The 19475-nt window shown below is 42.0% G+C and overlaps 1 protein-coding gene across 1 annotated transcript in view; it reads left to right on the forward strand.

The window, feature by feature from the left end:
• The window catches only part of WDFY3 (WD repeat and FYVE domain containing 3), a 274276-nt gene that overhangs the window by 18829 nt on the left and 235972 nt on the right, over positions 1–19475 (forward strand). Inside the window, 1 exon segment of the mRNA XM_021101795.1 lies at positions 11294–11387. The gene's annotated coding sequence lies outside the window, so the exon portion shown is untranslated.

A 19475-nucleotide genomic window follows, 5' to 3' on the forward strand; every position in this document is an offset into this window, starting at 1 on the left:
TGGCATTGCCATTGTAGCTCAGCGGGTTAAGAACCCAACTAGTATCCATGAGGATGTAGGTTCATTCCATCCCTGGCCTTGTTCAGTGGGTTAAGGATCCAGCATTGCCGCAGCTGTGGTGTAGATCTGGCATTGCTGTGGCTGTGGTGTAGGCTTGCAGCTGCAGCTCCAATTCATCCCCCGGCCTGAGAACTTCCATATGTCACAGGTGTGGCCTTAAAAAGAAAAAGAAAAACTAGGCTGCTTATTTTATTTTTATTGAGTTATAAGAATTCTTTATGTATTTTGAAAATACCTGTCTTTTATCTTGTATTTGTCTTACAGATACTTTCAGTTTATGACTTCATTTTTAAAAGTGTCTTTTGAAGAGCAGAAGTTAATTTTGATGAAATCCAGTTTGTCAGTTTTTTTCTTTAAACGGTTTATACTTCATATCTATCAGAATTTTTTGCCTAAGTCAGAGTCTCAATTATTTAGCACTGTGTTAGTCTAGAAGTTTTATAATTTAAGGTTTTACGTTTAGGTCTGTGATCCATTTTGGGTAAATACTGGATGTGACGTGGTGCGTGAGTTGATTGAGATTCTTTTGTTTCAGATGTTTGCATGTGGATGTCGTTTGTTCTGGCACTATGTGGTGAAAAGTTTTTCCTGTTTTCATTCACTCGTTTGACAGCTTATCAAACATCACTTGATGATGGACGTCTGTGTCTATTTCTGAAAGCTCTATTCTTTTCCACTGATGGGGTTTCTCTCCTCTCGCCACTGCCATACCGTCGTGTTTACTGTGACTTTGTAATAAAACCTGCGGTCATTTACTATGAATATTACGGTTTTTGGTTTTGAGATTGTTGTGACTCTTCTAGTCTCCTGGCTTTTCTGTGTAAATTTTAGAATCACTCTGATAGCACACCACCCCCAAATCCACTAGAATTTTGATTGGGATTGTATTGAGTCTGTAGTTTGGCCGGTAGCGATATCTTACCTATGTTGAGTCTCCCAATCCTTGAATATGGTGTATCTCCTCATTTACTCATCTTTGATTTACCTCATTAGTGTTTTATAGTTTTCTGAATACAAATTTTGCATATTTTTTGTTAGATTTATCCCTAAGCGTTTCATGTTCTTTGGATGCTATTATAAATGGGCAGTATATAAATATGTAATTTTCAGTGGTTTCATTGTTAATATGTGGAAACATGACTGATCTTTGTATATTAAACTTTGTGTACTACAACCTTGCTAAATTCCTTTATTATACCTCGTAGTTTCGGTCGGGTTTTTTCTTTTTTTGTTTGTTTTTTGGTTTTTGTTAGATTTTTAGGGATTTTCTCTCTATATATACAGTCATGTTGCTGGGAGTAAAGACAGTCTTATTTCTTCTGTTGTAGTGTATACCTTTTATTCCCTTTTCATACCACATAACCTTGGCTAGGACTTCCATCATAATATTAAAGTCAGAAAGTATTCAGCCTTTCACCATTACGTATAGTATTAGTTGCATTTGTTTTAAAGATGCCATTTATAAGCTTAAGTTCCATTCTATTCCTTGTTTACTAAGACTTTTTACAATCATGAATGAATGTTGAATTTTGTAAAGTGCTATTTCTGTCTCTTGAGATGATCATATGATTTTTCTTCTTTATTCTGTGATATAGTGAATTATATTGTTTAATTTTCAAGTGTTGAACTGTCGTATTTCCAGGATAAACTCCACTTGGTTGTGATGTAATATCCCTTTGACATATTACTAATGTTTTGTTAAAAAATTTTGCATCTGCGAACCCAGAAGAGACTGAATTTCTTGTGTTATTTTCTTTCATGTCCATGTCTAGTTTTGGTATTAAGATTTTGCTGGTCTTATATAATTACTTTGGGACAGCTTCCTCCGGTCTGGACTGAGTAAACACATATTTAGTGTAAACACACAGATTTAGTTTGCTATCTTTTGTGTAAAGACACGGGGTGGGGCAGGTAGAGGGATAAAACACACTGGTGTCTGCTTAACTTTGCAAAAGAAGGGGCGGTAGAGATAGCTAGAACCAAGGTTTATGGGAGGGAATGACACTTCCTAATAAACCTTTTTAGGTAGTTTTGACTTTTCAAAGCCTGTTATTGTCCATAGGGAGAATAAAGATGGGAATGGGGAAAATCCTAAACCACCAAAAAACAATAAGTCCTATTATATTTTAAATTAGTACTACATTTACATTGAAGGGGAAAAAAGAGTGAATCTAAGTAATTTTTTAACATAGTAATTTGTTGATTGTTTACCCTCAGCTTGGGTGGAGGTAAGAGGGAGGGGTTGCAAACAAATTCTGAACTCTTTCCTCTAGGGTATACATTTTTTTGTAGTGATTTGGACAAAGAGCCCCAGGTCATTTATAGGCATAGCTGGATTGGCTAGAAGTTTTCAGGTTGTTGAAGCTGGAGCCCGAGGAAGGAAGGACATACACATGTGGCGTGGGAGAAGGGAAAAATGAGTCCTGTGGGGATGGGCTGGAATTGAAGGTGTCTGTGTGAATTCATTATTTTTGAAAGCACATGTAAATGTATGTATAAACAAACATACATGCATATATTTATATGCAACTGTGTATTTGCATGCATGTATTTCCTAGTAGTTCTGTCCAAGAAAAAGGCAAAGAGTGGTCGGCACACCAATTAGCAAATCTTTGGTGTCTTAATACTATTCCCAACTCAAAAGAACTGGAGTTCCTTAGAGAAATGGCTCATTGCACGTCTGGGCAGGGTACTTACCAGATCAATCTGTATCTTTCTTTTTTTTTTTTTCTTTCAATGCTAGAAAATAAGAAAATGTTTTTGAAAAAAATGGGAACATGGGATAAACTTGTCCGGGGTCCTATCAGTTGGAACATCAGCAGCCTGTTCGTGAAACATGTATACTAATGAATTATGAACTATTAAAAATAGGAATTCATTACCCATAATGGTAATAAACTGATAAATGAATAAATAGAGAAGGGAGGTCTCTTGCTTAGAGAAGAATTCTGAGTTTTAGAATTGGGAGATCATCATTTTGCAGCCCTTACAGTAAAGATAAGATCAGGCAAGAATCATAGCAAAATCAAGGGAGGAAATATTGCTGAGGAACAGGGTATTTCTGCAGCGTGAGGTCTCCCCACAGACTGCGTGTATTTGCAAGGTATCAAATAGCGATTGTGCGTTGGTGGGATCCAACAGCAACGTGGGGTAGGTGGACACTGTGTGGCTCTCACTATGACGCCGCCAGGGGACCCATGGCCATTTATGCCATATTCTGGCCAGGACTGCATAATCTGGATCTGCAGGAAATATTAGACAAGCCCCAGGTGAGGCTACTCTAGTTGGTAAGAAGGGGATGAGGCTGTGTCCTTCACAAAAAACCCCCTGTGTCATAAAAGACAAAGGTGGAGGTGTTCCACACTGCAGGAGGCTTAAGAGAGAACCACTAACTGTAATGCCTGATCCTAGACTGGATCCTGTACTGGGTGGGGAGAGAAGAGTATCTGTCATTGGATTCGTTGCAGTTAGGTGGAGTCTGGCTCCTAAACACAAATACCGTCGCGATGGTCACATTGTTGCCAGTGACTGTACTGTGGTCTCGGAAGAGAGCATCTCTGTTGGTAGGAAGTGTGCTCTGAAGCAAAGGCGCAAAGGGCCGTGGTATCTATGATTTATCTTCCTTTGGTTTGGGGGGGGGAAAGCAGCTCAAGTGTGTATGTCTAAGTGGAGGGGGAAGAAAATGCAAGAAATTTATGGGCACAAATGTCACTGCAAAGAAGGTAGCATTAACATTTTATGACGAGTAGAAGGGTGCTTTTTGTATTCTTATTTTTGCAACTGTTCTGTTAAGTTTGAAATTATTTCCAAACAAAATATTTAACACACTTAAAAATATCTGTCCTTTATTTTTAGAATTTCCTTATTTATAAAGAGCTCAGTTCTTTGTCTGGAACAAGCTTGGAAGGAACATTTTTATATTTTCCTATGTGTTGGTGTTGTGGCTCTGCAGACTAACCATTGTTGAATATGATGGCAGCGAGTGGGAAATAAATGTCCCCCTGTGGACAGCCAGAGTCTACAACCTTGTTTGGGGGCGCGGGGGAAGGGGGACTCTTTACTGTATTGGTTAAAGTTTATGGAAGTAATAGATACAACATCTCCTGAAGCCTTTGAGTTATTGTTATCCCTTCTCTGTGGAAGAGATATTAGAATAATTCCTTACCTCAGAGTCTAGCTGTTGCCCCCTGATCATTTAGATTGCTTTGTTTTATAATCTCAGGAAGATTGTCATGGTTAGCCCTAAGAGGGTAATTATTCACTTCTTCATTCAGAAAATGTTAACTGAATCCCTACTATGTGCCAGACCTCTTCCCAGGCATTAAAGATGGAGCACCAAACAGAACAAAGCTCTTGCCCTCGTGCACTTGGTGTTTGTGGGGGGATATACACAAGCAGCCACAGAAGTGAAATGAACGTTAGTAACAGCGGCAGAGAATACATCAGGGAGCGGAATTGTTAGTTTTAAATAAATGAATAGGAAAGAGTTAACCCAGGAGGGAAGTGTGTGGGTGTGGAGAGCGGAATTGTTAGTTTTAAATAAATGAATAGGAAAGAGTTAACCCAGGAGACATTTGAGCAAAGATCTGAAAGTAGCCAGGGAGTGAGGCGTGTAGAGGTAATTATCGCTAGGAACAGCATTGAGGCAGAGAGAACAGCAAGGGTAAAGGCCCTGCGGCAGGAGGATGCCAAGCCTGTGTCAGGAATGGCAAGGGGTCGGTAGGAAAGGAGGTCAGAGGTAATGGGGGCTAAATTATGTAGGTTCTTTTTTGCTGCTTTACAGATTTTGGCATTTACTCTGAGATGAGAAGCTATCGGGAGGTTGGGGCCACAGAGGTTACATTATCTGATCTGCGTTAAGATTATCAGGATCACCCTGGCTGCTTTGATGAAAAAGGACACAGGGCAAGGGTAGAAGTTGGGCGGCCAGTTACTAAACTATGGAAAAAATCTGAGAAATGATAGTTACTACTATACTAAGTCTCTATGTAGGTGAGGAGAAGTGGTCAGATTCTGGGTATGTTGGGTGGATAGAGCCAGTGGTATTTGTGGACGGGTGAGAGAGAGAGTAGGAACTTGAACTTCTGTGATCCTGGAGAAAAGAAGAAATAAGCGAAGGAGGTGAGGCCTGGCCCTTGAGGTGGGACGCCACCAGGAGAAACTAGGAGAGGCTTCCGAGGCCAGCAGGTAAAGAAATGTGTCAGGGCTTGATGCGTCACGCCGGTTGCTGCAGAGGGTCGGGAGAGAGGACACGTGCCTGGCTTTTGCATCCTACCACGTATATGTAACTGGCGACTTCAGAGTTTCAGTGGTGTGTTGGGAAGAAGAGTCTTCGAGTGTGTTCAGGATGAATTAAGGAGTTCCTGTTGTGGCTCAGCAGGTCAAGAATCTGACAGGTATTCATGAGGATGTGGGTTCAGTCCCTGGCCTCGCTCCGTGAGTTAAGGGGCTAGCATTGCCGCAAGCTGGGGGGTAGGTCACAGATGTGGCTGGGATTGGCTGTGGCTGTGGTGTAGGCCAGCAGCCGTAACTCTGATTCGACCCCTAGCCTGGCAACTGCCATAGGTCCCATGTGCAGCCCTGAAAGGGAAAAAAAAAAAATACCCAAAGATACTTGAAGCCAGAGAGAGTTAAGGACAACTCTTTCCTGACCTTTCACTGGAAAGAGAATCAAAGAAATTGGCCATAACCTAGAGGGGTATGTCGGGTCCAGAGGTTTGCTGCTGATGTGTGTTTTCTGGTGACTGGACAGAGAGAGAGAGAGAGTTTTGCTTTATTGGATTAGGAACAGGAAATTAAGAAATTGATGATGTAAGAAAGAGAAGTCGGACTTACTGAAGCAATGTCCTTGAATAGCAGAGGCATAACGTCTAGTATCAGAATGGAAGAGTGAGACCTGATGTGGCTTCGGGAAGTTCAAGCGCAGTTCAGATGCAGGCATGTGGGGGATGTGGGCGCTACGTAGGACGCAAGGGCAGCACGGCAGAGCGACTGGGATCGTATGTGGCTTTTGGTTGTTCTCCGGTAGGAGGCTGCCCGTCATCAGGTGATCTGCCAGGAGTCCTGGGAGGCCTTAGGAGGGCTCTGGCCCTGCTTGTTAAAATTTTTTTTCGGATACTTAGCTTTTTGCTACTCTGTCCAGTTTATTTCACACTTGGGAAGAGATTCCCAAAACTCATTTGGGGCTATCTGGAGAAAATTTTTTCTCATTGATCTTCAAGCCAAAGATGATGATTCAAAGGTCCTTGGAATTTACCAGCACAATTTTCACGTTAGGTATGAGAAAACCAACTCAAAGGCCAAGGAGGTACAGCTAGTTGTCTAGCCGTGTCTGATATATAGGTCTCTGGTGTTCTATTTAATGTAATTTAGTTTTGTTTTTTGTTTTTGTTTTTGCTTTTTTAGGGCCACACCCACCCTAAAAAGTTGCCAGGCTAGGGGTCAAATCAGAGCTGCAGCTGCCGGCCTACATCAGAGCCACAGCAGCATGGTGTCAGAGCTGCGTCTGCGACCCTACACCACAGCTCACGGCAACGCTGGGTCCTTAACTCACTGAGTGAGGCCAGGGATCGAACCTGCGTCCTCATGGATACAGTTGGATTGGTTTCCACTGCGCCACAGCAGGAACTCCCTGTTGTGGCTTGCCTCGCAGTTGTGGCCTGTGCCACAGCTGTGGCAACACTGGATTTTTAACTTGCTGTGCCACAGGGAACTTCCAAAATTGAATTTTTTTTTTACGTATGTGCATATACATTTAAACTCAACCCTTTACAGTGTAACTAACTTGTTCTAAATTGGAGGTAACCAAAGCATGAAATAAAAACACTTAAAATGTCCAAATCAACATGAGAACTCTGCCTAAAATGTGATTTAAATTGTGATGTGTGTAAAGTGGATACCTGAATTAGATTGCATATTGTAATTAGAATGCACTGAAATCATATCAAAGCATTTGCCCTTGGCTGAATTTATATCAAAATGTTATAAAACAGACAGTTCCGGTTGTGGCACAGTGGAAATGAATCCACCTAGCATCCATGAGGATGCAGGTTCCATCCCTGGCCTCGCTCAGTGGGTTAAGGATCTGGTGTTGCTGTGAGCTGTGGTGTAGGCTGGCAGCTGCAGCTCCAGTTCCACGCCCTAGCCTGGGAACATCCATATACCATGGGTGTGGCCCTAGAAAGCAAAAATAAATAAAAATAAAAGCTATTAGGAGTTCCCGTCGTGGCGCAGTGGTTAACGAATCCGACTATGAACCATGAGGTTGCGGGTTCGGTCCCTGCCCTTGCTCAGTGGGTTAAGGATCCGGCGTTGCCGTGAGCTGTGGTGTAGGTTGCAGACGCGGCTCGGATCCCACGTTGCTGTGGCTCTGGCGTAGGCTGGTGGCTACAGCTCCGATTCTACCCCTAGCCTGGGAACCTCCATATGCTGCGGGAGCGGCCCAAGAAATAGCAACAAAAAGACAAAAGACAAAAAAAAAAAAAAAAAAGAAAGAAAAAGAAAAAATTTAAATTGACAAGGCCAAAGCTTCTATTAACAAGAATAAATATTCTCCTCTACCTCAAAGACTTTCCAAAAAAATGGAACATGAACACTTCATATTGAAATGATAAATCTCCATCTACACATAATGAAGACAAAAGAAATCTTTCTTCAGGAGTTCCCGTCGTGGCGCAGTGGTTAACGAATCCGACTGGGAACCATGAGGTTGCGGGTTCAGTCCCTGCGCTTGCTCAGTGGGTTAAGGATGCGGTGTTGCCGTGAGCTGTGGTGTAGGTTGCAGACGCGGCTCGGATCCGGCGTTGCTGTGGCTCTGGTGTAGGCCGGTGGCTACAGCTCCGATTAGACCCCTAGCCTGGGAACCTCCATATGCCGCGGGAGCGGCCCAAGAAATAGAAAAAAAAAAAAAGAGAAATCTTTCTTCAAAACAAAACAAAACAAAAAAAAGCTATTAAAAAAGATTACCTACCATTTTAGACATCTGATACTTTAAGACATCTGTAGACTATATCAACATACAAAAATGTGGCGTTCCCACTGTGGCTCAATGGGTTAAGAACCTGACTAGTATCCGTGAGCGTGTGGGTTTGATCCCTGGCCTCACTTGGTGGGTTATGGATCCGGCATTGCTGCAAGCTGTGGCATAGGTCACAGATGTGGATCGGATCTGGCATTGCTCTGGTTGTGGTGTAGGCTGGCAGCTGCAGCTCCGATTTGATCCCTGACCTTAGAGCTTCCATATGCTGCTGGTTGGCCATAAAAAGAAGAAAAAAATAGAAAAATGTGTTGAGAAAAGCATTGATACTCTAGCTTACTGTTTCCAGTTCTGTCTAGTCTCCTGCTGTTTCTGTTTCTACTTCTTTATCTCAGAGCTTACCTGTACCCAGTAATTCAAAATGGGCAAAACCAAATAATCAGCATCCAAAATACATACATAATTGCTATGAAATAATAAAGGACAGGAGTTCCCATGTGGCTCAGTGGGTTAAGTATCTGGCGTTGTCAGTGCAGTGGCCTGGGTCATTTCTTTCTTTCTTTTTTTTTTTTTTTTGTCTTTTCTAGGGCTACACCCTCAGCATATGGAAGTTCCCAGGCTCGGGGTCTAACCGGAGCTGTAGTTGCCAGCCTACACCACAGCCACAGCAACGCCAGATCCGAGCCGTGTCTACGACCTACACCACAGCTCACGGCAACACTGGATCCTCAACCCACTGAGCGAGGCCAGGGATCGTACCCTCAGCCTCATGGTTCTTAGTTGGATTCGTTTCCACTGCGCCACGATGGGAACTCTGCTTGGGTCATTTCTGAGCACAGGTTAGATCCGTGGCCCAGGAACTTCCACATGCCATGGGTGGGTCAAAAAAACCCCAAAACACACAAATAAAGGGCAAAAACTGAGGAGGAAGTGGGCAGTAGAAATAAATAGGCATTTTAGGAGTTCCCTTCCTGATTCAGTGGTTAACAAACCCAACTAGGATCCATGTGGATGCAGGTTCGATCCCTGGCCTTGCTCAGCGAGTTAAGGATCCTGTGTTGCCTTGAGCTGTGGTGTAGGTTGCAGATATGGCTCAGATCCCGCCTTGCTATGACTGCGGTGTAGGCCAGCAGCTACAGCTCCAATTCAACCCCTAGCCTGGGAAGCTCCATATGCCTCGGGTGCGGCCCTAAAAAGCAAAATAAAATAAATAAATAAATGGGCATTTCGTAAAAGAGGAACCATAACTTAGCCAGTAACCCTGAAGAAATGCTCAGTATCATTAATCAACAAGGAAATGCAAGTTAAGGCCACAATTCGGTTTTACACGCCTCAGATTAAGAAGGTGTCATTGCTGAATGTTGGACAGCGTGTGGATGAGTGCGAACTGCCTGGTGCTGATAAGATTTATACGCTGCTCAAAACACGGGGAAAATAGAAATTACCAACCTCGTGAAAAGTTGAAAACACGTGTATTCCTTTCCTCCGAGGCAAATGCTTAAGAGAAACTTTGGCACATGCGGAATAGACATGTGAGAACTTTCATAACAGTAATGTTCATGAGAGGGAAAAAAAGCAAACTCTGGAGAGAAAATCAGATGTCCTGGTGTGATGTACACGATCCTGCCTTGAAATGAGTGAACTGCAACTACAGGCAGCGTTATGAATACATCTTCAAAAAAAATATTGAATGAGAAAATGAAGCACAGCGTTGCTGAGGGACATGTACGCATGTGATGCGCTTTCTAGAAAGCAGAGGCGTGATTAACACAAAGTGTGGGAGACCCCTTACCGGACTGAAGGGGTGAGAGACACGGGGCCGGGGCCGGGACACGCAGGAGCAAATCAGTAAAACATTACCAGCAACTTACTGGGTGACAAGTGCCTGGGTGTTCATTCTATTATTTTGCTTTTCAATTTAAAGCATGTTACATGTAACACATTTGATGTAAGGGGGTAATTAATATATTTAAAAAAAACCAACAACCCAGTAAAGGCACATTCTGACATGATGGTTTAGGAGACGTGTCACCGCTGCTGCCTGCTTGAATCCCTGACGTCACTCAGTATTTCACTAGAGGCATCTTGTTGTAAAGTCTTCTGATGAAACCTGTGTCTGCTGTTTGACAAGCCACTGGGTAACAACTTGGATGAATAACTGTGCGAATAATTTGGGAAAATAATTAAGGATTTTTCTTAGAAACCACCGAAGTAGATTTTTAAAACTGCTTTTTCTTCCCCTTTTAGCTGGGTTCCTATCAACTAAGTGAAATAGCAACCCTAGGTGACTGTTAAATAAGATCTTTGATGATGACGAGCTGGGTATTTGAGGGCACTGTTGCTGATGTTTAAACTCTTGCACTAATGTGATCAAAGAGATTCACAAATGAGTGTACGGCCAAAGCAAGTAAAACAGCAGACCGTTGTGAAAAGATAAAGCTGTATTTAGGCATAACTTTTTAGAGTTTAGAAGGCCCGTAGGAATTAATCTAAGCTCCTCGTTTTGAATAAAGGGCTTTGGAACTTACGAAGTAATTGATTAAGATCGTAGAACTTGGTGAGAACAAAGATCGGAAAGCCCAGGACCCAGACTCACCATTCACATGCGATTGTTTTTGTATTGAAATATTGAATGGCAAAGAAAAGAAACATTTAAATATCCTTTAGGAGGCGTGCTAAATAACTCAAGCTTGGCGTATAACCATTGAGTGAGGAAGCAATGTTTTTTAATTTTAATTTAGAACATATCAGTTCAGCTCGGTTCACCACATTTATCTTCACATGTCGACAGATACTCAGTTCCAAAGCCCTTTATTCAAAAATGAGGAATAACATAGGTTTTTGTTTTGTTGTTGTTGTTTTCTTTGCTCATATTTGGTCCTCCGGAAAGAGACAGAGTGATTCGTGATGTGCACATGAATATTGGACTGAAGTGGGAAGAATTAGATTCAGGACCTGGCTCAGCCACTAAGTAACTGTGTTGTCACTGATTCTTTGCATAACTTTTCCAGGTCTTAGGTTTTCTCACCAGTAAAATGAAGAAGCTGAAGCAGATGATCCGTAGAGACCAGCTTTAAGTGACTCTATTCTTTGGATTTTGAACAGCAGGTTTTATCTGTCTTAAATGAAATGCGTCAGGTGTTCCAGCAGTAATCACTGGCGAGCAATAATGTGATAGGGCATCAGGAGGAAGAGAGCTTGTCGTGCTAAGACATTCTGAAAATAAACTATACTTTCTTTTTCTTTCTTTCATCACAGGTGTAATACTTCTCCACATCTGCTTCAGGAAGAAAGTGCCTGCTACTCTTACTGTTTCTACGCAGGTTCATGCCAGCCCAGAACGCAGAATCAGGTAAATTCTAGGCGTGTTTCATCTGCTGAACAGGGAGCCAGGAGCAGAATCAGAGTAGTCTTTGCCACATCACTGCAGTGCAGCAAGAGCACTGGACTGTGACTCAAAAGGGCTGGGTGCTTCTTTACCACTGTTGGCTGAGTCCACTCAGGCAAGTCTTGTTTCCCGGATGTCTTTACTTTTTTGCACCCCCCCCCCCAAAAAAAAGGGAGAGAATGAGATTGGAGTAAATTATATTTGATTTCACTTCTGGCCATAAAGCATTATACTTTTATTGTAAATACCTACATAGAGTGAAAATCATGTTTTTAAAACATCTTTATACTTTTTCCCTGGAAAAATCTAGTTGCAAGCCTTTTCTTTGGAACTTTTATTACATTGTAGTTACTTGGAGGGACTAGTTTGAATGGTGAACTACATTGCGAGGCATTTGAGAATACTATCAGTACCTGGGGGGGCTTGGTTTTAGTGGTTTACTTTGCTGTACTGTTACTGAAAAGTTTATTTTTTAATTTTATTTTTTGTCCACAACAAAAATTTATTTTCTCACTGTTCTAGAGGCTGGAAGCCCAAGACAGGGTGTCATTGTGGTTGGATTCTGGTGCAAGCTCTCTTCCTGACCTGTAGATAGTCACCTTCTAGCTACGGACTCACAGGACAGACAGGAGAGAGAGAAGACAGAGAGAGAAATAGCTCTTTACCTCTTCTTATCATTTTAGGGCCTCCCTGTTATGACCTCATTTAACCTTAATTACCTACTAAAGACCCTGACTGCAGATACAGGCATATTAGGGCTCAAGGCTTCCACTGTGAACTCTGGGGAGACACAATTTGGTCCATAATAGCCACCTCGTGGTAAAATTTCTAGATGGCATGAAATCTGCAACTTCACCTTTTCTAGGTATTTCCAAATTGATCTCCGAAGTGGTTATAAGAATTTACATACCCATTAACAAGTGTATAGCTGATGAGATATTTTTAACTAGGAGAACTAAAAAAGTCTCAAATGGAAGATAGAGGGTACAGTCTTTTCGAATTGCAATTTTTTCCTATTCTACCACTATCTGGAAAGGCTTCCCAGTAGCTGTTTAAAGCTTGGCTTCTGCCAACCAGTTCTTTTATTTGTAGTCGTAGTACTACGTGGACTGATCTGTTTGCCTCGTTTTTTTAAAAAGTTTTTTTACGTGAGGTTACTAGTCTTTGCATGATGTTCCTTAGCGTTAGAGCAGGCACCTTTTTGACCCTCTTTCTCTGTTGATTGCATGTGATTCAGTGCACATTAGCTTAAACAGGAAGGGGAAGTTATCAGACTTTTGGGTGTGCCTCGGGCACACCTAAGGATCCAAGGGACAGAAATGCAGCTGGGCTGTGCCAGGAGAGCCCAGGAACCAAACGCGGTCAGCTTTCTCTCAGCCTCTCCTGCACATCTGCCTCACTCTCTGGGCTTGGCTCTCGTCACGGTTCCATTTTTTGTTGTGGGCAGCAAGGTGGCCACCGTCACGCACACTTGATACCGAGTAATTCAGACTCCCAGAGAGAGGCTTACTCCTAGGTACCGAATCCCCAGTATTCCTGAAAAGACTCTGATTCCCTGGACGAGCTGCAGCTTAGGACAAGATCATCCTAAAACGTGGCATTGGCCATCTTGCCCTCTGTTTCAAAGCCTATCCCTGAAAAGGATCTGACTTATTCCCGTTAGAATGCGGGCAGCTAATAATAGAACGACTCCATCCCGGTGTATCTGTATTTTAATTGGATCAATTGCTAAGCTAAAGCTGTATTTCCAAACTGTGCCATAGTGAAATCTTGTGTTCCAGTATGTAAAAATGATGCACATAGATGCAAGAAAAGCAGTAGGAATTAAAAGGCAGGGAGTGGAAGAAAGTGAGTAACCGTTTGTGTAGTTAGAAGAGGAGGGCAGTATATAGTTGGAAGTGTTACAGAGATTGTACCAGAAGTGTTACAGAGATTGACCATAGCAAGTAAAAGAAAAGCCTTTCTACTTAACTTTTGAGAAAAGATTTGAAGGTAGGAGAAAGAGCCATTAGATTTGGTCCCATCTCAGCTTCTAACCATGATTTTGGGTAAGTCACTTTCTCTCTGTGGACCTCAGTTCGCTGAATCCTGCCTGCTTACCAGCTGCAGGACCTTAACTCCTGGACATCCGCTTCTTCATCTTCAAAGAGGAGTTGATAGTGGTACCTCAGAGATTTCCTGTGAGGAATTAACATATGTTTAGTCTGTTCAGAACAGTCCGTGGCACATCAGCAGCAGCATCAATTTTTGAAATGCGTCTATTAGATTATATGATTGCAAGAGTCCCAGCTTACTTAAAAAAAAAAAAAATATCTGTGGCTTTATGGTCTAAGATTTTCTGATATGAAAATTTTTTCAGAATGAAGTCGTAAAGCTTTGACCATCTGCTCTCCTGCATCGAGGCTAATTTTGGTACTGCCAATAAAACTTATTTTGAGTTCAGTATGTGTATTAGTTCTCTGTTGCTACGTGTGTTGATTTGTCAAGGGGGCCCTAACAGATTACCACAGACTGAGTGGCTTAGACAACAGAAATTTATTGTCTCAGAGCCTGCAGGTCCGAAGTCGGAAGCTGAGGTGTCTGCAGGATTGGTTGCTCCTGGGATCTGTGAGGAGGATCTGTCCAGGCCTCTTGGCCCCTGCATGGCCGTCTGTCCTCCGTGGCTCTTCTTGTCGCTGTCCCTCTGTGTCTGTCTCTTTGTTCACATTTCCCCGTTTTGTAAAGGTACCAGCCATACTGGATTAGGGTGCAACCTAATCACCTCAGTTTAACTTGATTACCTCTGGTAGTTCCCATTGTGGCTTAGCGGAAATGAACCTGACTAGGATCCCTGAGGACACAGGTTCGATCCCTGGCCTTTCCTGGTGGGTTAAGACTCTGGCCTTGCTGTGGCTGTGGTGTAGGCCAGCAGCTACATTTCAACCCCTAGCCTGGGAACTTTGGTATGTTGTGGGGGTGGCTCTAAAAAGACAACACCCCCCCCCCCCAAATAACTTGATTACCTCTGTAAAGAGCATGTCTCCAAATAAGGTCACATTCTGCGGGGCTGGGGGTTAGGACTTCAACATAGGAATTGGGAGGAGGACACGGTTGAAGCCGTAGCACTGCCGCACAGTTTATCCCAAAACTTAGTGACTTCAAACAGAACCCTTATTTCAGAAGTTTTGTAATCAAGAATCCGAGCGGTTCCTCTGGCTCAGGGCCTCTTATCCTACCAAGCTGCACCCCGACATGTCCACCAGCGCTGCGGTCTCACCCAAAAGCCCTAGGGGAGACCCTGCCTCCACTTCACTCACGTGGTTCTTGGCAGCACTTCCTCAGGGTTCTTGGGCCAGAGGTCTCAGTTCCTCATGTTGGCTCTCGGCCAGCAGCCTACTTTAGTTCTTCCCATGTGAGCCTTTTGTTTTTGTCATAAAATCCTGGCAACGGCACCCCATCACTTTTGCCTGCTGTGTTCACAGGGAGGGGGTCGTTAGGTCCAGTCCACTCTCAGGGAGAGAGGACTGGACAAGGATGTGTGTCCCAGGGGCTGGCGTCGTTGGAAGCCGTTTTGGTGCTCCCCACAGTATCTAAGAGCGAAGAAAAGAGCTAAATGGAAAAATACGTAAATTATTTAATATTATTTAAGAAGCGTTTGTCTTAAACTCTAAGCAGAAATGTATCACTTTTGTGCCATGTAGCTTTGTAATCAGAAAGTACTCCCTTATCTGCTAAAAAAAAGGAGAAATGTAACTTTTATCATTTCCTTTTTTTTTTTTAAAGCAAAGAGGAGTTAATTTTGTTTCCTTTCATCAAATTTGTTATTTTTTGGTACTATGTAGAATTCAAGTGGGACCTGACTTTTTTCACTTTGCTGAGTTGTTAGCCTGCTATTTCTCATAAAATACCCAGAGGCCTACCCTCACTCATTTCCCTAAAATATTTAAGAGTAAAAGGTCATAGGTTATTAAGATTACTTTAATTTTATCAGCTTTTCTGTGGCTACTTTCTACAATTAAGTTATAAAGTGTGAGAAATTATCAGATATTTGTGAGGCTATTTAATATAGCCAGTTGCTAAGGGAAATGCCCAATTACAGTTACTTTCACAGAATGTAGTGACACGTCATATATACTGCAGATACCACCTAGCGGTTCTCATTATTTATACTGATGGAGAAATAATTGGAAAGTGTTATTATTGGCTCATTTTCGTAATCTTTGCTTTGGAAGGCAGTATAATTGAGTTTGTGGAAGCAAGATTTGACCTAGTTGGCATTATCTATATGAGTTAATCTGGAGCAGGAGTGTGGGGGGTGTGGGGGTGTGTGTGGGTGTGATTGTGTACATGGAGTGACATTGCTTTAATAAACAGTCTAAGAAAATCTCACATTTATTGAGAAAAGACTGCCTTAACTCCCTTAGAGTAGTTTGAGTATGTCCTTCTAAAGCATCTGACTTTGACTGAATTTTACAAGGAGTTATTTAATTGTAATTATTTGTGAATTACTATAAATATGGATCATACATTTTAGCTGTTAGAAATGATGAGATTTTTTTTTTTTTGTCTTTTGTCTTTTTGTCTGTTGTTGTTGATGTTGTTGTTGCTGTTGTTGCTATATCTTGGGCCGCTCCCGCGGCATATGGAGGTTCCCAGGCTAGGGGTCTAATCGGAGCTGTAGCCACCGGCCTACGCCAGGGCCACAGCAACGCGGGATCCGAGCCGCGTCTGCAACCTACACCACAGCTCACGGCAACGCCAGATCCTTAATCCATGGAGCAAGGCCAGGGACCGAACCCGCGACCTCATGGTTCCTAGTCGGATTCGTTAACCACTGCGCCACGACGGGAACTCCAGAAATGATGAGATATTTAAATCTCAGTAGGTTTGGAGGTTGAAGTCATACTGTAAAGAATATGAATTCAATAGGGTTTCTGTGTGATATCCCTTTTTCCTTGTTAGCAAGATGTAGTTTAATAGAAAACATACAAATTTTTCAATGTAAAACTTTCTTTTCAAATGCATAAAGTGGACTGGTGGATGCATTCTTTTTTTTTTTTTTTTTTTTTTTTTTTTTTTTTTTTTTTTTTTTTTGTCATTTCTAGGGCCGCTCCCTTGGCATATGGAGGTTCCCAGGCTGGGGGTCGATTCGGAGCTGTAGCCGCTGGCCTATGCCACAGCCACAGCAACGCGGGATCCGAGCCACACTTGTGATCTATACCACAGCTCACAGCAATGCCGGATCCTTAGCCCACTGAGCAAGGCCAGGGATCGAACCCGCAACCTCATGGTTCTTAGTTGGATTCATTAACCACTGAGCCACGATGGGAACTCTGATGGATGCATTCTTATATTTGAACAAATGGTAATGTTTTTTCTTAGGAAAAAAAGTTTTGTTGCATTGATTATGGCCAAGAGGAAGTTCTAAACTTAAGCTTTAGGATTCTGCAGTATGATGATATTGAACTAAGTTTTGTTTCTAATTTGCCACCTTTTTATTTTGAAAACTTCTGGGGATAGATTTATGGCCAGATTTGGGGCTTTAGACTCTATGAGGAAAATAGTGTTGTGTGGTTTATGGCTTAAAAAAGCATTATCCAAAAATGAGAGTCTGTGGAATGTATCCTTTCTAGACGCATATATTGAGAAGTTTAAAAGTTCAAGGAGGGGAACTCAGTGCAATATAAAGAGTGCAGGTGGGAGTTCCTGCCACAGCACAGTGGGTTAAGAGGCTGACTGCAGAGGCTTGGGTCATTCGGATGACGCAAGGTGCAGGTTTGATGCCCAGCCTGGTGCAGCGGATTAAAGAATCTGCGTTGCTGCAGCTGCGGTGTAGGTCACAGCTGTGGCTTGGATTCGATCCTTGGCCAGGGAACTTACATATGCCACAGGTGTAGCCATAAAGTTAAAAAAGAAAAAAGTGCAAATATACTTAATGTCAAACAAATGGTAAGATTTAAAAGGTTTTTATAATTGGAAAAAGTAAGTTGAAAAGTGAAGTCGTGAATTAGTGTGTTGGGATTTAGAAGTTTAATTCACTTTTTCTTTATTTTAAGGACTAATACTTAAAGTTTGGGACTTAGAAATGCGAGTGATTTCAATCACACTTTAACCTGTGTTGTAAAACTTTTTTTTTTCCATACACTTGTGGCTTATTGACTAGAGCTTGAGGTTTCAAAGACTATTTCATTGAGTTGATTTTGACCCTGAATATACTTTGTTTGGCTCTTGTTTTGAGGTCAAATTATGTATCATTTTACACAGAGCTGATATAAGAATGGAAAAGTGCAGTGTGCAGTGTATATAAATGTCCCAAACAGTCTTATATTCTAAAGCATGGTGTCATTGCTTACAGCTATTTGCCCTAGCATAAATTTCTTAATTTCTCTTATTTCCTCATCTGTGAAATGGGCTTGTTAATAGTATTTAGTGGAGGTTCCTCAGGATTAAATGAGAAGATGCTTGGAAAGTGTCTGGCACTGCCTGGCACATAGCAAGTGCAAGCTAAATTCTCATTAGCTCCCATTTCTTGTTACAAGTATCAGCTTTAAGTCATTTTTACTTCTGCTGTTGACACTTAGCATACACGCAAAATGATGTCCTGTTAATGATACTATATAACTCTTAGTATCAGTTGATTGGCTACATATTTTATTAGCACATAGACTTTATTTTTGAAAAGTGGAATAGAGTGTAAATAAAAGGTTATGAGTTAAGAGCTGTCATTGAAATTATTGACTTAGAAAGGGGAGGAAAAAGGAATGAAGGAGATGCCGTTTTTGCTGTCGAGCTAAGAAGCGATTTTGTAATCACTAAATACATTTTTTTTTTTTTTAAGTTGGGAACACAAGGATATCAACTTTACATTTTCATTTTCTTTTTACACTTAAAGAGCTAGCCACTCTGTTCTGTTTTTTGTTTTGTGTTGACGTGGAAAGGAGTGGGCAAAGCCATGCTTGTTGTCTTCCTAGTCTTACAAAGGACATATCCTCTTGATCTTGCGTTCTCCATGATAGGAATGCCCCTTATGCCTCTGTTTCATGGAGACATAAAAAGCATCTTTTCTTTTTTTAAATTTAGAAGAATCAGACAATTTGGGGGTGGGGGGGTGGGGCAGAGCCGCTGGGCCTACTGCATCTGGAAGTTCCCAGGCCAGGGATCGAACCCCCACCACAGCAGTGAAGCACCCTGCTACAGTGACAATGCTGGATTTTTACCTGGCCACACCGCAAGAGAATGCCCTAAAAGGCATCTTTAAGTGTCTTCATCCGGGTGTGAGATGACTGTGGACACTTAGCATCCTAAGAAAGCGAAACTCCCATTTAGAAAAAGGATATTTGCCTAAGTTGGGGGAAATAAGGAATTTAGGAAGAAGTCTCCTGCTCAGGTACGCTTGCTCCTAATTTGGTCACGCATTAGCTGTACCTTTGCCTGAGCACATTGTGTGTGTGTGTGTCTGTGTGTGTGCTTTATAAAAATGACAACTCAGAAGGCTGCTGCTCCCCTTCAGAGCTTATAAATTGCAAGTGTTCCACAGCATAAATGATGTATAGGAGGAGAGGGTGGGAGGGGTGTCTGAAATGTAAGCGCTCAAGCTGTTTTATTATCTTCTTTTTGTGTAGCACTGGAGGAACTTTAAAAAGCCTAACCTAGAATCGTCTTTTGAAAGTAAAGATTGGCTGTTGCTGAACTGAATGAAGGATTGTTGTGAATATGCCTCTGTGCTGAAGTAGAATGTGAGTTCAGGAATTATTTCATTTCCACATGTATAGGGAAGGAAATACAGTTTGTTTTTATTTTGTTTTTTGAGCTTTAATTTTTTACCTAATCATTTTGTTTTTTAAATACACGTTAGGATGTTTGGGTCCTTTGCGCTTCCAGATAGCTGACATTATTTGTAAGTCTGCTCTTGCTCTGTCTCCCACCTGCTCTCCTTCCCTTCCTTGTTCCTGTCCGTGGGCTGTTTGACCTTTCAGTCGGCTCTTTTACATTTGGTCTCACTGCATGTTTTGTAGAGAGCAAATCATGCATTGTGTGTTCATGATGCAAGAATTGGGTTTTTTTCCTTGTGGT

This window comes from Sus scrofa, chromosome 8 (genome assembly GCF_000003025.6).
Source record: "Sus scrofa isolate TJ Tabasco breed Duroc chromosome 8, Sscrofa11.1, whole genome shotgun sequence".
In the NCBI taxonomy this organism is placed as follows: Eukaryota; Metazoa; Chordata; class Mammalia; order Artiodactyla; family Suidae; genus Sus; species Sus scrofa.